This window comes from Hyla sarda, chromosome 4 (genome assembly GCF_029499605.1).
Source record: "Hyla sarda isolate aHylSar1 chromosome 4, aHylSar1.hap1, whole genome shotgun sequence".
Classification (NCBI taxonomy): Eukaryota; Metazoa; Chordata; class Amphibia; order Anura; family Hylidae; genus Hyla; species Hyla sarda.
Window position 1 is genome coordinate 241,124,733 of NC_079192.1, and position 21,678 is coordinate 241,146,410.

The 21,678-nt window shown below is 41.6% G+C and overlaps 1 long non-coding RNA gene across 1 annotated transcript; it reads left to right on the forward strand.

Annotated features, from left to right (window-relative positions):
- Nucleotides 1-346: 346 nt before the first annotated feature.
- Nucleotides 347-21,546, forward strand: LOC130369093 (uncharacterized). Its single transcript, XR_008892667.1, has 3 exons — nucleotides 347-479; nucleotides 12,441-12,480; nucleotides 18,064-21,546. It is a non-coding gene; the product is annotated as an uncharacterized LOC130369093 (long non-coding RNA).
- Nucleotides 21,547-21,678: the final 132 nt, after the last annotated feature.

Consider the following 21,678-nt stretch of genomic DNA (forward strand, 5'->3'; position numbering starts at 1 on the left):
AATATTTATGAGTTGTGTGGGCTTAGGGGGAACCTAGGGGAAGGAAGCAAGGACAGCTCTGCTCAAAATACATATACACAAACTCACACAGCTTTGCTACACACAGGGCCGGCATTAGGAGTAGGCAAACGGCATTTTCCTGGGGCCCCCATCCACCAGAGAGCCCCCTGCATCTTCCCTGACTCACATGGGTTGGGCAGAGTGCATCAGCAGCAGCCTGCAGTTGATAACAGCAAAAGTTTACTCCACAGTGCAGTGTGTGCTGCCATTGCTCTGCTCCTTTAAGAACCCCCCCCCCCCCCCCCCCCCCCAAGCTCCTCTCTTCTTTCCCAGGCTCCTCTACTCTTCTGTCTTCCTGCTCCTGGTGTAACACAGCTGAGCAGGCAAGACGAAAAGGACGGGAGGTAGTGTACAGCACCATGAGCTTTTAGCCCTGCCCCCATAGCTGCTTCTCCAGTGCACACAACTTTTTTTTTTAAGTAAGTGTATTTATATGTGGTGTGTAAATTTATTGTGTATATGTGTGCAAATTGTGTATGAGTGACCTGTATACTTTATTGTGTAGGTGTGCAAATTGTGTATACTGTATGTTTATACAAATCTATAATGTGTTTATGTGTGAATATCTTTGTGTTTACAATAGTAGAGCTGGTCTGGCACTATCAGTGTTCGAGATGAGCGAAGTTACAGTGATTCAATTTGTCAAGAACTTCTCGGCTCGCCAGTTGCTGACTTTAGCCTGCATAAATTAGTTCAGCTTTCAGGTGCTCCGGTGGGCTGGAAAAGGTGTATACAGTCCTAAGAGACTCTCTCCTAGGACTGTATCCACCTTTTCCAGCCCACCGGAGCACCTGAAAGCTGAACTAATTTATGCAGGATAAGTCATCAACTGCCGAGCCGAGAAGTTCGTAACAAATCGAATCACTAACTTCGTTCATCTCTAATCAGTATAATCAGGCAGTGTTCACATATAGGGTGTGCAAATATGTTTACCACTATCTACATTCAGGGTGGTGCTCAGTAACGGCATCAAGCAATCATAAGGCAGATTGAAATAATGGCACTTACCCACTGTAGATGATCATTACACTTTATTCATCTTCGGTGCATAATAAAAATGCTGTGGGGAGCTGCGTACCAATGGGCAAGGGAGCTGCAATCAACGTTCTGCAGCAGCTTTTCCGCCTGGAACGAAGCAGTGTCCCTCCATACCCAGTGAAGCAAGGCTACACAACCCTGTAAGGCCCATTATAATTACAAATCATGTATATGTGTGTATGTAAATTTAAGAAAAGGCGTGATTACGCCTTAAATATTATCAGTAAATGTATGTAAATGCTGCTTATGGTGATATTTACACAACCCCATTTGAGCAGGGCATCAGCTGTATAATACTGCAGGCTCCTGCAAGTGATGGCAGGTAGAGCAGACAGTAATAAGTTGCATGTGTTCAGTGGACACAGCATGACACCAGCCCCGGGGTGATCTAATTCAGCCAGGACTCTGGACAGAAGTCTGAGGGTGGGACATAACTTATAGAGGCCAGGTCTGTGGTGTGGAAATGTGTGTGGAATTTGCGGGACATTATGCCATGTTACTCTGTGCTACTTAAAGAAATGGGACATGTAATAAATTAACTCCACACCTGTTGAACATCACTCCATACCCTCTAGGCCAGTAATTATCTTCTGTGGAGGGGGCACGCAGGGATAGCTGTGGCTGTAAGGCTATGTTCACACAACGTAAAAGGTGCGGCATGGCCACCTGTAAAACACGTGCAGACTTTTTGCACATTTGAATAATCTACTAGGACCACTCAGAAATAGATGGCAATGCATTTCCAAGCTAAATTCACAAAAAGAATAGACATGTCTGTCATTTTTGTGGACTCCGGAATCGCGATTTCCGTGGCAGAAACATGATTTTGTTGCGGAAATTCCACCATGTGAACAGTGCAGCAGAATTCCATTGAAATCCAATAGGAATCTTCTGCAGCCGAATGTCCGTCCAGAATATCCCTGCGGAATTCTGCACGGACATTCCACTGTGTGAACATACACTAAATATGTTTGTCAGCTGCCACTGGCCTTCTGTCTGGCTCTGCAGCTTGCCTAAAGCAGGGCTACACATGAAAAAAAATGCACCAGCTCAGTGCCCGGAACTACATGTCCCGGGCGTTATGCGATATGAATTCCACACCACTGTAGTGTTATCATTTGATAACTATGCATGTAAATATTTTGTGTGTTTTTAGAGGGGACATACTTCTTGCGGCGTGTGCCCCTGACAACGTTCCTAGCATGCCACTCTACCTGAATTGGCTAAATGTGAATTGTTACAATATTTTACAGGGGTGTTGAAATTAAAAAAAAAACTACTTGTCCAAGGGACTAAAGCGGAACACAATCTACTTGTCCCTAAAGAAAATCTACTTGTCCTGGTAGATAAAATAATTTCAACCAAAATAGTCTGATTCCCCCCCCCACTAGACCACCAGGGATGGATATAAGATCCTTTAGACACTGCTGACAGCGGTGATCTAATGGGTTAATAGGTGATCGCAGCATGCCAGGCTATTAGCGGAGGGAGAGCTGTAGCTCCTCTTACACCCCAGACAAGCCCAGAAAAGTGTAGATATAACTTTTTGATCACCTTATAAAAAAAATTCTCATATGAAGTGACCAAAAATGAGCAATTCTGGACTATTTTTTACATTTCCACCGTTCTCCGTACGGTTTAATTAACATTATATTTTAATAGTCTGGACATTTCCACATGTAGCGATAACACTTATGTTTATTTTTGTACATTATTTTTATTTAAAGAAAATTGGAAACTTTTATTAGGAAAGGGGCTTATTCACATATATACGCACTTTTTAAGATATTTTAATCACTTTTTTTCAGTCTCAATAGGGACTTATGTTACTGGGGGGGGGGGGGGGTGGTTCTGCTTCTCCAGTTTATGTGCTGCATTTTGTGTCAGAAAATGCTGGAAGTTGTATTTAGTTACTAGATAACTACAACTCCCAGCATGCCCTGATACAGCCTATGGTTGTGTGGGTGTCGCAGCATGTTGCACTGTATAGTAGTACAGTTAGGGTTATTGTGTAACATGCTGGGAGTTGTAGTTTTGGTTTGTGTCAGCTGCAGAGCCATAGTCTGTGTCAGGGAATACTGGGAATTGCAGTTAGTAACTACAACACCCAGCATGCCCTGATACAGCCTATGGCTCTGCAGCTGACCCAAACCAAAACTACAACTCCCAGCATGTTACACTTTATAGTTCTACAGATTAGGTTATGGTCCAACATGCTGGGAGTTGTAGTTTTGGTTTGGGCGTGTTTGTGTGCATATGAGGGGCTCTTGGTTGGCGGGTGAGTATGAAGGGTGGGATTCTGGGGGTGCAATTTAGTGCGGGTGCCACTAAAAATAAATAAAATTAGATGGTACAACTGCCCTAATGCCCGTCTGCTCCTATACAAAACATTTATGCATACATATATCATACATACACCAGCCACTGCCCCCATATACATACATACACACCTCCCACTGCCCCCCCCCCACATCATACATTACATACACACATACACTCACACCATACATATCCACCATACATATACACCATACATATGCACACATCATACATACACCTGCCGCTGCCCCCCCACATCATACACACATTATACATTACATACACATCACACTTAGACATTATACACACATTATACATTACATACACATCACACTTAGACATTATACACACATTATACATTACATACACATCACACATAGACATCATACACACATTATACATTACATACACATCACACACAGACATCATACACACATTATACATTACATATACATCACACATAGACATCATACACACATTATACATTACATACACATCACACACAGACATCATACACACATTATACATTACATACACACATTATACATTACATACACCTCACACAGACAGCATTCACACATTATACATTACATACACATCACACACAGACATCATACACACATTATACATTACATACACATCACACTTAGACATCATACACACATTATACATTACATACACATCACACTTAGACATCATACACACATTATACATTACATACACATCACACACAGACATCATACACACATTATACATTACATACACATCACACTTAGACATTATACACACATCATACATTATATACACATCACACATAGACATTATACCAGGGGCGGACATATCGCCTGTGCAGCAGGTTCAGCTGCACAGGGGCCCAGCGTGTGAGGGGGCCCGCCCTCACACGCTGGGCCGGTCCTACCATCGGACCCAGTGCACAGGGCCACCATCAGGGGGTAAACCCATACACTTGTATGGGGCCCGGAGCTTCAGGGAGGCCCGGACGTCCCTGTACTTTTTTTTTTCCGGCTAGTCAGTGAGTGACTGCGACTGTCACTCACTGACTCCTGGCTGGGTACCTGTCAGAACTATGACCGGGCCTCATAGTCTGGGGGGCCCGCAGGACTATGAGGCCCGCTCTATCTAGGGCGCAGGCCCCTTAAGAAGTACGGCAGGGCCGGACAGGCCAGGGGCTGATGGGAGTCGACGTGCCCCGCGCAGGCACGCACGTCTACTCCAGTCACCTGACCTGTCCCGGCGCGATCTCCAGTCCAGCAGCCTCCCGACGGATCCTCCCCGTGCAGTGGAACACTGTGACAGGAGCAGCAGCTGCACCGAACCCCGGCAGGGTAAGTGAACGGGGGGGGGGGGGGGGTTGGATGGGGGCTATGTTGTTTGCAGACTACAATAGTGATGAGAGGTGCAGGGGAACAGGTGCTTGGGGTGTTATAGGGGTGATGAGAGGGGGGTTATGGGGGGTAATGAGAGGTGCAGGGGGGTGTTATGGGGGTGATGAGAGGTGCAGGGGGTGTTATGGGGGTGATGAGAGGTGCAGGGGGGTTATGGGGGTGATGAGAGGTGCAGGGGGGTTATGGGGGTGATGAGAGGTGCAGGGGGGTGTTATGGGGGTGATGAGAGGGGGGGTTATGGGGGTGATGAGAGATGCAGGGGGGTTATGGGGGTGATGAGAGATGCAGGTGCACCGAACCCCGGCAGGGTAAGTGAACGGGGGGGAGTTGGATGGGGGCTATGTTGTTTGCAGACTACAATGGTGATGAGAGGTGCAGGGGAACAGGTGCTTGGGGTGTTATAGGGGTGATGAGAGGGGGGTTATGGGGGGTAATGAGAGGTGCAGGGGGGTGTTATGGGGGTGATGAGAGGTGCATGGGGAGGTTATGGGGGTGATGAGAGGTGCAGGGGGGTTATGGGGGTGATGAGAGGTGCAGGGGGGTTATGGGGGTGATGAGAGGTGCAGGGGGGTTATGGGGGTGATGAGAGGGGGGGTTATGGGGGTGATGAGAGATGCAGGGGGGTTATGGGGGTGATGAGAGATGCAGGGGGGTTATGGGGGTGATGAGAGATGCAGGGGGGTTATGGGAGTGATGGGGGGTTATGGGAGTGATGAGAGGGGGGGTTATGGGGGTGATGAGAGATGCAGGGGGGTTATGGGGGTGATGAGAGATGCAGGGGGGGTTATGGGGGTGATGAGAGATGCAGGGGGGGTTATGGGGGTGATGAGAGATGCAGGGGGGTTATGGGGGTGATGAGAGATGCAGGGGGGTTATGGGGGTGATGAGAGGGGGGTTATGGGGGTCATGAGAGATGCAGGGGGGGTTATGGGAGTGATGAGAGATGCAGGGGGGTTATGGGGGTGATGAGAGATGCAGGGGGGTTATGGGAGTGATGGGGGGTTATGGGAGTGATGAGAGGTGCAGGGAGTGATGAGAGGTGCAGGGGGTGATGAGAGGTGCAGGGGGGCTTATGGGGGTGATAAGAGGTGCAGGAGGGTGTTATGGGGGTGAAGAGAGGTGCAGGGGGGTGTTATGGGGGTGGTGAGAGATGCAGGGGGGGTTATAGTAGTGATGAGGAGAGGTGCAGGGGGATTATAGTAGTGATGAGGAGAGGTGTGGGGGGTTATAGTAGTGATGAGGAGAGGTGCGGGGGGTTATAGTAGTGATGAGAAGAGGTGCGGGGGTTATAGTAGTGATGAGGAGAGGTGCGGGGGTTATAGTAGTGATGAGGAGAGGTGCGGGGGTTATAGTAGTGATGAGGAGAGGTGTGGGGGGGTTATAGTAGTGATGAGGAGAGGTGCGGGGGGTTATAGTAGTGATGAGGAGAGGTGTGGGGGGGTTATAGTAGTGATGAGAGGTGCCTGGGGGGGTTATAGTAGTGATGAGGAGAGGTGTGGGGGGTTATAGTAGTGATGAGGAGAGGTGCAGGGGGTTATAGTAGCGATGAGGAGAGGTGCGGGGGTGGTTATAGTAGTGTTGAGGAGAGGTTTGGCAGGGGTTATGGGGGTGATGAGGACACAGAGGATAAGAGGTATTATATTTAGTGGGTATAGTGTGTGGCAGGATTATATTTAGTGGGTACAGTGTATAGCAGTATTATATTCAGGGTACAGTGTGTGGCAGGATTATATTTAGTGAGTACAGTGTATAGCAGTATTATATTCAGGGTACAGTGTATAGCAGTATTATATTCAGAGTACGGTGTGTGGCAGGATTATATTTAGTGGGCACAGTGTATAGCAGTATTATATTCAGGGTACAGTGTATAGCAGTATTATATTCAGGGTACGGTGTGTGGCAGGATTATATTTAGTGGGCACAGTGTATAGCAGTATTATATTCAGGGTACAGTGTATAGCATTATTATATTCAGGGTACAGTGTATAGCAGTATTATATTCAGGGTACAGTGTGTGGCAGTATTATATTCAGGTTACAGTGTGTGGCAGTATTATATTTAGTGGATACAGTGTATAGCAGTATTATATTTAGTGGGTACAGTGTACAGCAGTATTATATTCAGGTTACAGTGTCTGGCAGTATTATATTTAGGGTACAGTGTGGGGCAGTATTATATTTAGTAGGTACAGTGAATAGCAGTATTATATTTAGTGGGTACAGTGTATGGCAGTATTCTATTCATGGTACAGTGTGTGGCAGTATTATATTCAGGGTACAGTGTGTGGCAGTATTATATTCAGGGTACAGTGTGTGGCAGTATTATATTCAGGGTACAGTGTGTGGCAGGATTATATTCAGGGTACAGTGTGGGGCAGTATTTTATTTAGGTTACACTTTCTGGCAAGGTTATAATGATTATTGTCTTCATGCAGAGGATGAGGATCTGCTGACAAAGTGAGGAGCCAATGATGTCCGGATGTCAGACTCTGCAGAGAAGATGGAGCTGGAGGAAGACCTGGTCTCTGGACGAGATGAAGAAGAAAAGATTACAGAGAAGATATCACTTAAGTCAGAAGACGTCACTCAGGTCACTGACATCATTGTGTGTTCTTATGACTGTCCCATCAGAGCTGTAGTCACTTGTAAGTTCTGCAGTGATGATGGGTAAAAGTGTGTCCAATCTGTGTCTCTTCAGCTGTTACAAAACTACAACTCCCATTGCCAGAGGCTCTTCAGACATGATGGGAGTTTTAGCTTTCCAACAGCTGGAGAACCACTTCAACCAAGGTGATCGGTGGGGGTCTCAGGCCTTGAGTTGTGTAAGGGGCCCCGAAATTTCTGATGGCAGCCCTGCCAGTGCACATATGACAGGGAAACAAGTCTTGCCCAGTCACTAAACTGCTACTTACATCTGCCCATGGGGACTTCCTGGCTGAGGTGCGTGCGGTGAGTGACGTCATCGCAAGCACCTGGACGCTGACGTCCAGCGCAGAGCGTTCGATAACGTCACTTATAGCGCGCACCTCTGCCAGGAAGTCCTCTCAGGCAGATGTAAGTAGTGCAGGAAAGGTAAGAGTGTGTGGGTGAGTGAGAGTGTGTGTGTGTTTGTTTGTTGGGGTTATCCTACACTACCTTATGTGGGGAATCTATGCTACCTAATGTGGGGAATATATGCTATGCTACGCTACCTAATGTGGGGAAATTATGCAATGCTACCTAATGTGGGGAATATATGCTACATAATGTGAGGAAACTATGCTACCTAATGTGGGGGAACTGCTGCCTACCTAATGCAGATTAATGTGAGTTGCAGTGCAATTTTATGGCATATTACTTTTTTTTTGGGGGGGGGGGGGGGCCCAGGCACATTCTTTGCACAGGGGGCCCTCTGTTGTCTGTGTCCGCCCCTGCATTATACACACATTATACATTACATACACATCACACATAGACATCATACACACATCATATATACACCTGCTGCTGCCCACCCCACATTATACATTACATACACATCACACTTAGACATTATACACACATCATACATTATATACACATCACACACAGACATTATACACACATTATACATTACATACACATCACACTTAGACATTATACACACATCATACATTACATACACATCACACATAGACATCATACACACATTATACATTACATACACATCACACACAGACAGACATACACACATCATACATTACATACACATCACACACAGACATCATACACACATTATACATTACATACACATCACACTTAGACATTATACACACATCATACATTACATACACATCACACATAGACATCATACACACATTATACATTACATACACATCACACTTAGACATCATACACACATTATACATTACATACACATCACACAGACATCATACACACATTATACATTACATACACATCACACTTAGACATTATACACACATTATACATTACATACACATCACACATAGACATCATACACACATTATACATTACATACACATCACACTTAGACATTATACACACATTATACATTACATACACATCACACATAGACATCATACACACATTATACATTACATACACATCACACTTAGACATCATACACACATTATACATTACATACACATCACACAGACATCATACACACATTATACATTACATACACATCACACTTAGACATTATACACACATTATACATTACATACACATCACACATAGACATCATACACACATTATACATTACATACACATCACACTTAGACATTATACACACATTATACATTACATACACATCACACATAGACATCATACACACATTATACATTACATACACATCACACTTAGACATTATACACACATCATACATTACATACACATCACACATAGACATCATACACACATTATACATTACATACACATCACACAGACATCATACACACATTATACATTACATACACATCACACTTAGACATTATACACACATTATACATTACATACACATCACACATAGACATCATACACACATTATACATTACATACACATCACACTTAGACATTATACACACATTATACATTACATACACATCACACATAGACATCATACACACATTATACATTACATACACATCACACTTAGACATTATACACACATCATACATTACATACACATCACACATAGACATCATACACACATACACTCACACCATACATATCCACCAGTGTTTCCCAACCAGGATGCCTCCAGCTGTGGCAAAACTACAACTCCCAGCATGCCTAGGGCATGCTGGGAGTTGTAGTTTTGCAACAGCTGGAGGCACCCTGGTTGGGAAACACTGATATACACCATCCTCCCCCATCATACATTACATACACATCACACATACACTCACACCATACATATACAACCACCCTTCCTGCCGCTGCCGCCTGTATTCTCGGTCTCCTCACCTGAGCCGCCATGAGTGGACATCAGAGCTGTAGTCCCGGCCGGTGTGAGGTGAGATTCCCGTCCTCCCCCTCCCCCCCTGCTCTGTGTTTTCCCCGTGCAAACAAGCAACCGCCCTGTGGTGGATTAGGTCCTGTCTAGACAGAGCAGGGGAGGGGAGGGGGGAGCTGTGTGCGGGGGATGGAGCTGTGTGCGGGGGATGGAGCTGTCTACATCCTCTCTCTCACCCTGCTGTGTCTTCTTGTGTAGAGCTGCATCCTCCGGGAGGGGAGATAAGGGGGCTCTGCAGTCAGCTGGAGGCCGCCGCCCCCTCCATACACTCTGAGCGCTGGTGTGAGGTGGAGACTTCCATCAGCTCCTGCGCCTCACACCGACATTAAAGAAAAATAAGGGGGACGTCTGTCTGTCCCTGCCCGATACAGGGCTAAATCTATAAACAATTCACCTGCCCGGCGCCCAAAACTACTTGTCACGGGCGTCGGGCTATAGGATTTCCACATCCCTGATTTTAGCATTTGGGGTTCTGCCCAGGGCCACACTTTGCCTAAAACCGGCCCTGGCTACACCTACACACACCCCTACACACACACCTACACACACACCTACACACACACACCTTTACAACACACAAAATGCACATACTACTGTGATACACAAAAACACTATTCGTTGTGTGGATCCTTCCATGCACATGCTCACTCTGTGGGAGGACTTGCAGAGTAGGAAATTGGATAAACTGTGCTCGTGGCATCCAGTTTCCTTTCCTGCCCAGAACTGATTGTGCCTGCCAGGTGTAGGTAGAGGACTGCGGAGCTATGAGTGGCTGTACAGTTGCCTCAATAAGCAAATACAGTGCCAAATTGCACATTCATTAGGGAATCCCTTCCGGCAGTAGGATACTGTTGTACTTGGGCAGCGCTCACTGCAGACTCTAACTTTTTTCCCCCCATTTATTTCTTCTTTAAAAACGAAGCATTTTCTTAATATAATTCATTAAAACAAATTTAATTGCTAAAGATGTGAAAAAAATGGATTAAAAAAATGGCCACTAGGGGTCTCTGTCTCTTTAATTTTGCAAACGAACCCTGGAAACCAAGCCTTTTTGGTCCAGGACCATTTTCTCTAAAGGCAAGGGGGAGGGAGGTATAGTTATCTCTCTGCGGCACCTCAGTGCAGTGTATAATCCAGCTTTCACCAATGTGAGCTGAACACCTTGCAGCCTTTTCAGAAGAAAAGCATTTCCATGCACACTGACAAACAATACAAGGTGCTAAATTATTATTTATATGCAAAGAGGTTTCTGTTTGGCCATTTTATAAACTCATTTCTTATGTATTTTCAGCATATGGGGAGGGGGATTTATCTAAACCTGTCCAGAGGAAAACTTGCCCAGTTGCCCAAGCAACCAATCAGATTGCTTTTTTTCATTGTTTCCTTGTTAAAAATGAAAGAGGCAATCTGATTGCTATGGGCAACTTTTCCTCTGGACAGGTTTTGATGTAAAAATTTTTTTTTTTTTGGGGGGGGGCACAAAGTGCAGGTTTTTCTGGTGTACTTGCACCATATAGTTTCACATCGCTACATTAGAGTTACAGTCATGGCCGTAAATGTTGGCACCCCTCAAGTTTTTCAAGAAAATGAAGTATTTTTCACAGAAAAGGATTGCAGTAACACATGTTTTGCTATATACATGTTTATTCCCTTTGTGTGTATTGGAATTAAGCCAAAAAAGGGAGGAAAAAATAGCAAATTGGACATAATGTACCACCATACTCCAAAAATGTGCTGGACAAAATTATTGGTACCCTTTAATTAATATTTGGTTGCACACCCTTTAGAAAAAATAACTGAAATCAGTCGCTTCCTATAACCATCAATAAGCTTCTTACACCTCTCAGCCGGAATGTTGGACCACTCTTCCTTTGCAAACTGCTCCTGGTCTCTCTTATTGGTAGGGCGTCTTTTCCCAACAGCAATTTTAAGATCTCTCCACAGGTGTTCAATGGGATTTAGATCTGGACTCATTGCTAGCCACTTCAGAACTCTCCAGCGCTTTGCTGCCATCCATTTCTGGGTGCTTTTTGACATATGTTTGGGGTCATTATCCTGCTGGAAGACCCAAGATCTCGGATGCAAACCCAGCTTTCTAAAACTGGGCTGTACAATGCGACCCAAAATCCGTTGGTAATCCTCAGATTTCATAATGCCTTGCACACATTCAAGGCACCCAGTGCCAGAGGCAGCAAAACAACCCCAAAACATCATCGAACCTCCACCATATTTCACTGACACTGATGCTCCCTGAGCCTGCAGGACAGCTTGAATATCTTTGGAACTTGTTTGGGGTTGCTTATCCACCATCCGGACTATCCTGCGTTGACACTTTTCATAATTTTTTTCTTTCATCCACGTCCAGGGAGATTAGCTACAGTGCCAACTTCTTGATAATGTTGCGCACTGTGGACAAAGGCAAATCTAGATCTCTGGAGATGGACTAGTAACCTTGTGATTGTTGACATTTTTCCACAATTTTGGTTCTCAAGTCCTCAGACAGTTCTCTTCTCCTCTTTCTGTTGTCCATACTTGGTATGGCACACACAGACACACAATGCAAAGACTAAGTGAACTTTTCTCCTTTTTATCTGCTTTCAGGTGTGCTTTTTATATGGCCCACGCCTGTTACTTGCCCCAGGTGAGTTTAAAGGAGTATCACATGCTTGAAATAATCTTATTTTTCCACAATTTTGAAAGGGTGACAATCATTTTGTCCAGCCCATTTTTGGAGTTTGGTGTGACATTATGGCAAATTAGTTTTTTTCCCCTCCCTTATATGGTTTAGTTCCAATACACACACAGGGAATAAACATGTGTATAGCCAAACATGTGTTACTGCAAACCTTTTCTGTGAGAAATACTTCATTTTCTTGAAAAATTTCAGGGGTGCCAACATTTACGGCCATGACTGTATACAGAGCATGCGCTTTATGTAAAAATGTTTGAGCACATCTCATGATGGGGAAGGAAAGCTCAATGCAGAAAGAAAGCACATAGTAATTTATAGATTAAAAGGCATTTTACATATTAACACATGCATATTATTATGCATACAGGTCCTAGGGCACATTGCTACACTGACTCAAGCATTGTTTACATTTTCTTTATAATGTAACGCTTTAAAAGCAAAATTCGGGCATACTGTTTTTAGAGACAGCATAACGTAAAAGATATGAAGATATGTCACATTAGACATGATCATCACTTTGGACTATGCCATCTTATTTTACCAATATTCATGGCACTGGTATATACAGTGATCTAAATGAAACCACTCTTTGCTATAATTCTCCATACACGTTATCATTACAATTCAGCCAAAAGTTCATCAGACAATGTTATAATACAAACAATGTGTTCATGACTTTTTTTATTGCAAAATTATTTTCAGGGTAAAATTTTAATCATAAATTTTTTTGGACAATTGAAACATTCATTTTCTTTAAAATGATACAAATGTAAAGCAATGACCTTTTGTCCCTTTTGTATATGCATGCTTTATTTAAATGTTCTTCAATGTCTATTCAGTCAGCATTATGTTCACTTTCCACATTTGGAGATCAAAGGAAAAAGTCACAAAACAATAAGCTTTGTTTCTGCGGATGAAACACAGACAAAAATACGTAGAATTTACATTAATGATAGACCACAAAATGAGACCCCCCCCCCACACACACACAAACCTTTGACAATCAAAGTGTATTAATTTATTAATACGTTCTGACCAATTGTGTTGAAAAATACTCTGGGATTATATGCAAATATCACTTATATACAGATTTCAATTCTTAACTCATTTGCTTCCAATAGAAAATATTTAGAGCGCTAAACAAAGGGAAAATAAATACTAGGTAGAGACAAACAATGTACATTATGAAATATATGTAAATTATGTCTTTATGGAAATTTTAAAAAAATTATAAAAAATGAGTGCCAGTGTAGAGATTATGGAGCCCATTTTTGTGCGTGACTGAGAAAAGCCAAAGCAGTGAAAAGCTCTCTACCTCTAGCCTGGTTTCAGTGCCAGATCCCGTTTTGCAGAAACAGCACCTTAAAAGTAGTGATGAGTGGCAGGGGCCATATTCAAATTTGCGATATTTCGCAAATATATGGACGAATATTCATCCTATGTTTGCGAAATTGGCATATTCGCTGTTTTTTTCCCGAATGCGAAAATTCTCATTACATTCGCATAGTGCGCATGCGCAATTATATCTCACCTAAAAGAAGGGAGGGATCCTCTGACTGGAAGTGCCGATATTCAGGAATCTTTGCATATTCACGTAAATTCACATATTCGCAAAAAAAAAACAACGAATGAATATTCGTCATTACGAATATATCACTATATTCTAAATATTCGCAAAATGCAGATATTCGCAGTAAAAATTAGCATTTCGAATATTCACGGTCAACACTACTTAGAAGGAGGAAATGTTTTGCTCGAGTTTTTTTTTTTCTTCTCAATGAGGCTGGCTTCATACATATTTTAAGTAGTTTTTGATCATCTTTGATGATAAACCAAGAGTGGGTCCAAAACACACAAAAGGTGTATTTCTAGTCATTATGGTTCTTCTATGGTGTTGGTTTCACTCCTGTTTTTGGCTTCAAAAACTGACCAAAATGAGCTCCAAAGTGAGGACCAAATATTGACCAAAATACTATATGTGAACTCAACTTTACTTTGGATATTCTTTCAATGCTTACCAACTGTTTGCAATAATGGGAAGTACAGAAGCTCATGCTGCCATTACATGACATTGCACAACATATTAGGGTACGTTAACACTGCAGAATTCCACGCTGTGAACATTACCATTAGTCTTCCGTGAGACCCGTTCACACTGCGGAATTTCAGCGGCGGACAATTCCACTGCTGAAATTGTTCCACGCGAAGAAAGAACATCTTCATTCTTTGCACGGAATTCTGCGAGTACTGCATAGCCATCTATGGTGACGGCACAGTGCCCCTTAGAGTAGCAAATATTTCCTTTTTTTTTTACATAGCTTTATTTGCAGCTGGGAGCAGGTGAGATCATAACAATAACTACAACATTTATTTGGATACACAGTGCACAGACTATGGTCAAACCACTTTTTGGCCAGTGGTCAGCACATAGACTGGCTAAGTTAAGCATACTCATAGGCAGACATATGCCTTTTGTCTCAGGACAGATTATAGCAAGCTGATCGATGAGCAGTGGTTTTTTGTCACAGTAAATAAATGGCATGCTGCCCACACACTCTGCATGCCATTCTTTTGGGGGGAAAGTTTACTTTATTCTCATGATCAATTGAGGTCCTAGTTTGTTGGTCCCCCACCAATCAACTTTTTATCTTCTATCAAACATTAGACATTTAGGCTCTGTTTATAACTGACTTCTGGTGTACATGTGGCTTATACACTGGGAAATGTCCTGTTGTGTGCATCATTATAAGCCTAAAACTTCCTGGTGTACACAGCTGCATATCATGCAGTTGCAAATCTCTTCCTTAGGCTTACAGAGACTGTTCACCCATGGTATAGGTTTCTTTTATATGTAAGTGTTTTATGTTGCTGTCCCCTAAAATAACACACCACACAGGCATTATTGTCTATATCTTGGCAACAAAAGTTAGTACACCTCTAAGTGGAAATGTCCAAATTGGGTCCAAAGTGTCAATATTTTGTGTGGCCACAATTATTTTTCCAGCACTGCCTCTTGGGCATGGAGTTCACCTGAGCCTCACAGGTTGCCACTGGAGTCCTCCTCTACTCGGCATCATGGAGCTGGTGGATGTTAGAGATCTTGTGCTCCCCCACCTTCCGTTTGAGGTTGCCCCACAGATGCTCAATAGGGTTTAGCTCTGAAAACATGCGTGGCCAGTCTATCTTCTAAACCCTTTTTTTTTTTAGCAAGGCAGTGGTGTCTTGTAGGTATAGTTTGGGTTGTTATCATGTTGGAATAGTGCCCTGTGGTTCAGTCTCTGAAGGGAGGGGATCTTGCTTTACTTCAGTATATCTCAGTACATGTTGGCTTTCATGGTTCCCTCAATGAACTGTAGCTCCCATTGCCAGCAGCACTCATGCAGGCCCAGACCATGACACTCCCATACCATACTTTACTGTAGGCAAGACACACTTGTCTTTATACTGTCACCTGATTGCCGCCTTATGTGCCTGATACCATCTAAACCAAATGATTTTTATCTGTGTCTTAATAGACCACAGCACATGGTTTTAGCAATCAATGTCCTTAGTCGGCATGTCTTCAGCAAACTGTTTGCAGGCTTTCTTGTGTTTCATCTATAGAAGAGGCTTCCTTCTGCCATTCAGACCAATTTGATGCAATGTATGTTCTGAGCACGGACAGGCTGACAACCCCCCCGCATTCCTTCAATCTCTGCAGCAATGCTGGCAGCACTCATATGTCTATTTCCCAAAGACAGCCTCTAGATATGATGTTGAACATATGCACTCAACTTCTCTACAGCAACAATTTTTTTCAGACCCTCAAAGTTCTTTGCCATGAGGACCATGTTTAATTCCAGTGACCAGAATTAGAGAGTGTGAGAGTGATAATGCCAAATTTAAGACACCTGCTCTCATTTTACACCTGAGACCTTGTAACACTAACAATATATCCAACTAATTTTTGATCCGGCTGGAGGGGAGGGTACAATATAGCCAACAAACAACAAGAGAGCCCAACAGGCACTATTCCCTCATGGATCCCTCCACCATAAAACATAACTTTTATTTGTTATTAGTAAAATATGTGCAAGGTGGGTTTAAAAGCACATCCACTATCCACTTGATTGTTACTATCTATCCAGTCCCTATTTCCCTGTGTATGTGCTGGATTATTCTCCTTTATTGGGGATCCAGCACAGTTACACTTTATTTTCAATAGCCATACTAGGGTTAGGATATCTAGTGCCTATAGTAGCCCCAACTATTGGCAATTGCCAATGAACAAGTGCAACATGCACCCTGTTCTATAATTTAACTTGTGGATAGTGGTGCAACTTAAAATCTGTGTCTACTGCTACATCCTACATGTTTGGCCACTAGAGCATGGCTTTCTCAAGGATGACAGTAGCAGACAGACAAAAGTTGCTAAGTTGCCCATAACAACCAATCAGATCGCTTCTTTCATTTTTGAAAAGGCCTCTGATAAATAAAAGAAGCAATCTGATTGGTTGCTATGGGCAACTCAGCAACTTTTTTCTCTGGACAGGTTTTGATAAATCTCCCCCTGTGTCTTTTAGTATTTTATTTCTACATACTAATTAGTGAGATTTATGTCTCCCTTGGAGAACGAGTGGTACAATCCCACCACAGTATGTCTAAAGATAAGACATTACAGGAGTGAGGAAGAATATTGAGAAGCTAATGTGCTTATTCTAATTTATTGACCATAATTTATTTCAATATAAAATAGTCCATAAGGACATATCTAATTGTCGTGTGCACCATTAAATATTGTTAGTTGGGTCACACATAAATATTATTTTATATTCACACACAGCATATAGTGATATACTATGACTATTGTACTAATATAGTGTGTTGCAAATTGTATTCCTTGTATCTACAAGACAGAGTAGGAGAGATGTTTTTTCTGACATCTTCACCTGGCTGTACACAGTACCAGCCACAATGTTTATGCGGACGTGTTATTTCTTCTTATATAATTGCTAAATTTATGAATAAACAATGGGATGTTATATAATGATTTTGGGAAGTCAGTCTAAAGTGACAACCTACACATTTATAATGTTGATTTGCTTCACTATAGCTGGGAACAGTTGGGTTCAATTGGTAGGTGTCAACCTTATCTGTTATCAATGATTTAATAACCCAAAAATTGATGGATGGATGACATCAGGTTATTCACTATTAAAACATTAACCTTTGACAAACTGAGTGTAATTATCTAGTCAATAGTGCCATCTAGTGAATCAATGAATGGGCATTAAACATTTTCCTATTTTGTTACCTATATAAGCTTATAATTCTTTATTAATATTCTTTACATAATCATTGCTGATTCATATTTATTTTCAAATATCATTGTTTATATACTCTTATGTTTACTAATAAATCTGCATATTTTTTTTATAATATCTGAGTATTATTTTATTATATTACAAAACAACCTTTCTAGCATTATTGACTTAAAAAAACTGAGAAATAAGTTGGCTCAGATGTAAATTACATATTGTTTACATTTTTCAGCAATTCATAAATGAGTTATGACTCCTTTAAAAAAAAAAGTCAGGATAAGACGACACCATGAAGAACTGAAATCCTGAAGCACTAGCAAGGTCTCTCCGCTCATGTAGAGGCCCATCTGCAGTTTGTCAGTAAATCTGAATCACTCAGAGAACTGAGTGAAAGTGTTGTGGTCAGATGAGACCCAAATCAAGCTTTTTGCCATCAACTCAACTTGCCGTGTTTGGTGGAGAAGAAGAAATGTTGTCTATGACCCTAAGAACACCATAAAGGGAGAACATTATGCTTTGGGGGTGTTTTTCTGCTAATGGGACAGGACAACTTCAATGCATCAAAAGGACGGTGGATAGGATTAGGTGCCATCATATCATCAGGGAGAACCTCTTTCCCTCAGCCAGAGTATTGAAAATGGATCATGGATGGGTATTCCAGTATGATAATGACCCAAACACACAGCCAAGGCAACAAAGGAGTGGCTCAAGAAGAAACAGTGTCTCCAAACCTTAATCCAATAGAAAAACCTTGGAAGGAGATGAAAGTTTGAGTTGCCAAATGTCAGCCTAAAAATCTTAATCAGTAGGGAAAGTTGCCTCTTGAGATGTGTGCAAACCTGGTGGCCAACTACAACGTCTGACCTCTGTGATTGCCAACAACAGTTTTGCAGGGGTAAATCAATATCCATTCATAACTTATTTGAAATGCATTTTTTCTGGATTTTTTGGCATTATTCTGTCTCCCACTGTTCAAATAAATCTATTATTAAAAGTATAGGCATATTGTTTCTTTGTCAGTGGTCAAACGTACAAAATCAACAGGGATTAAATAACTTTTTTCTTCACTGTTACTCATTGTTGAAGTTTTTCAAATCTCATATCAAGCTTGGCCCAAGTTGTAGAATATTTTTGTTTTGTAAATAAGTGTCATCATTTTCTATATATAATTATAATAGATGTCACATAGTATAGTAACATTATAGTAGATGTGAATGTGACAATATGTGCATTTTTTTATTGTTTCTTTAGTTATTTGGAACTACACATACAGTATATAAAAGAACTATGGGTAATAACTCAACAGAATAAATCAGTACAGGTGCTATGAATGAAAAGTGACTAGACATGCATGGCATTCTCCATTAAGAATGTATAGAGATTACAGAAGCCTTGGAGTGCTCAAGTCTTCTTCATTTCAATAGAGTCTTACCTTGGAAAGACAGTTTCAATTGATGTTCCCAATGTACATCAGCTTACATTTATGACTAGTGAGTGTTGAAACCTTGGGAATCATATTATTATGACTAACGTCTAATGTATCTAATGTATTAACACTCAGAATCATAGCAAAGCTTTTCCTTTCCCTGCACAAAGGTCCAGGTATCTGCAATAACTTAATTTTCTTTAGGTCGGGTGTGTGTTGTGATAAAATTGTGAGGTTACAGCAACCCTGCAGTAAAAATCTGAACATATCAGATTTATTTAGATGGTCACAAGGTTGCTTGGGAAACATTTAAGTCTGTGCATAGTTGCAATTTTATGATAATTTTACAGCAATGAATGGAAGATACCATAGAGCTTTAGCCTTAAAAGGGTTGTCCCACAATGACATATACTATATTGAAAGATGATAAAGTTGGAAATGAGAAGTCATATTTTCACAGCTTTGCTCAATTTAATGCAGTGGAGTTACAGAGTGCATGCATGACCACTACCCCACTCAAACTCTCCCTCATTAGGGGGACAAAGAGGGGGGGGGGTTGACACCCATTCTGGTGATGACAGTTCCAGCAGTGGAGTCCTCGGTATTTGTCACCTTTCGTTAGCATATGTGATAAATCCCTGTGGCAGAACAACCCAAAATTTGGAACTCAACAAACTTAAGATATTGTGGGTAACATGCAAGACTTAGTTAGTGGAGACTTTAAAAACATAGGTTGTAAGAATAAGCATCAGTTTATACAGTAGTCATGCCCAAGTAATGACTTCTTATTTATGGAATTACATTAAAATTCTACATATCTTCAGTTAATGGACTTATGTGTATCTTTATAAACTATTCTACTAAAGCTTCCTTTACCAGGGAAAAGGATTCAGGCATCTGCTCTAGCCCTGTATCAAAATAAGTTGGCTATAGCGGTAGGGCTTGTTGGCCCGGGGCATATCGCTCTCCAATCCTCATACTGCACCGAGTTCATTACCATTCCTTTATTATAAACAGGATCTTCAGTCTGTATACATTATGTGTGTTTGTTTTCAGCAGCTTTTCTACACAAAGCATATTGTATTTTTAAAGCAGGAATAATGAGCGTCCTTCTCTTTTCCCATCAGTTGAGAATTGGGAAGATAACTCATTAGATTCTATAAACATAATGAACTAATGCACCGTCCGTGAGGAAAAACAGGAGATGAATTTTTAAGATACATTTACATTTTACTAGAAAAGTCATTAGCACGTATCTCATCTGTCCATGTGTTTGTGAAGTATTATTATTATTGATTAAAAGTGTAAATAACTAATTGGTAAGAAAATGATTACTCTCAAAGCTTACAATACTTTTAAATGTAACATTCTATTAATATGACTTATTCTAGCATTCTCTTCAGTAATTTTCTTTAAAAACAGGTTTGTCATGTAACTCTTCTTGTAGAAAGGAACACACATATTAGCCTAATTCATAAAGAAAGGATATTACTACATGTTGAGAAGACCCTGTTATGAGGTTTTACTCACATTAACTATTTTGACCAACATATATAGAACTCCTGAACCGGAATATCAATAATGCTTGTTATGTTTTTACTCATTGTCTACCCCCACTGTGATCCTGTGTGCATGTGCTGAAGCTATAAGTAGTCCAAGGTGTAGTGGGTGTATTATTGACAGTATCTGCTTACAGCACACAGACATTATAGAAGCTAATGGCGAGACAATGCCAGTTAGTAGGATTATACAAATTACATTGTTGAAAACATCTTCTATACTATCTATTAAAGTCTTTTTTGAGGTTGAAGGACGGTGACAGATTCCCTTTATTACACATACCAGCAGAATTTACAAACTTTAAACTGCCTACTACTGGCAGCCCAGAGAAACGGCACAGAAAATGTAGTATTATAACATCGATTACAGGCATACAGTGAGTCCACTAGAATGTGACCTGCTTTTCCTAATAGGTTCAGAGGTTCCTTCATGAACCTCTTTGAGGCTAGGGCTACACAGCTATTTTGGCTGTGGCCACAACCTAACAGACGCATGAAATCCATCTTGGATGATGGATTTCTTGCAACTGTTTGCAGCTATTTTTGGGTTACAACGCCAACTTACAGCCTTTTCCAGGACTTTCTTCATGCCCCCTTGGTGTGAGCTACGTAAAACCTCTAAAATCACACTTCTTTGCGTAGAAGAGTGTGCCTTTAGAGGATATACACCACTTGATACATGTCCGCCATAGACTACTTGTACATGTCTGAGAGCCTAAGTCTACACAAATGTGAACACAATCCTTCTAAGTTCCCACTTACCTTTAGACACACTCACATGGATCCAGGAAGCTGAGATATGAGATGTTGTTTGGACAGGTTTTCAGTGTAGAGCTGTCTAATGCTGGGTTCACACAAAGTA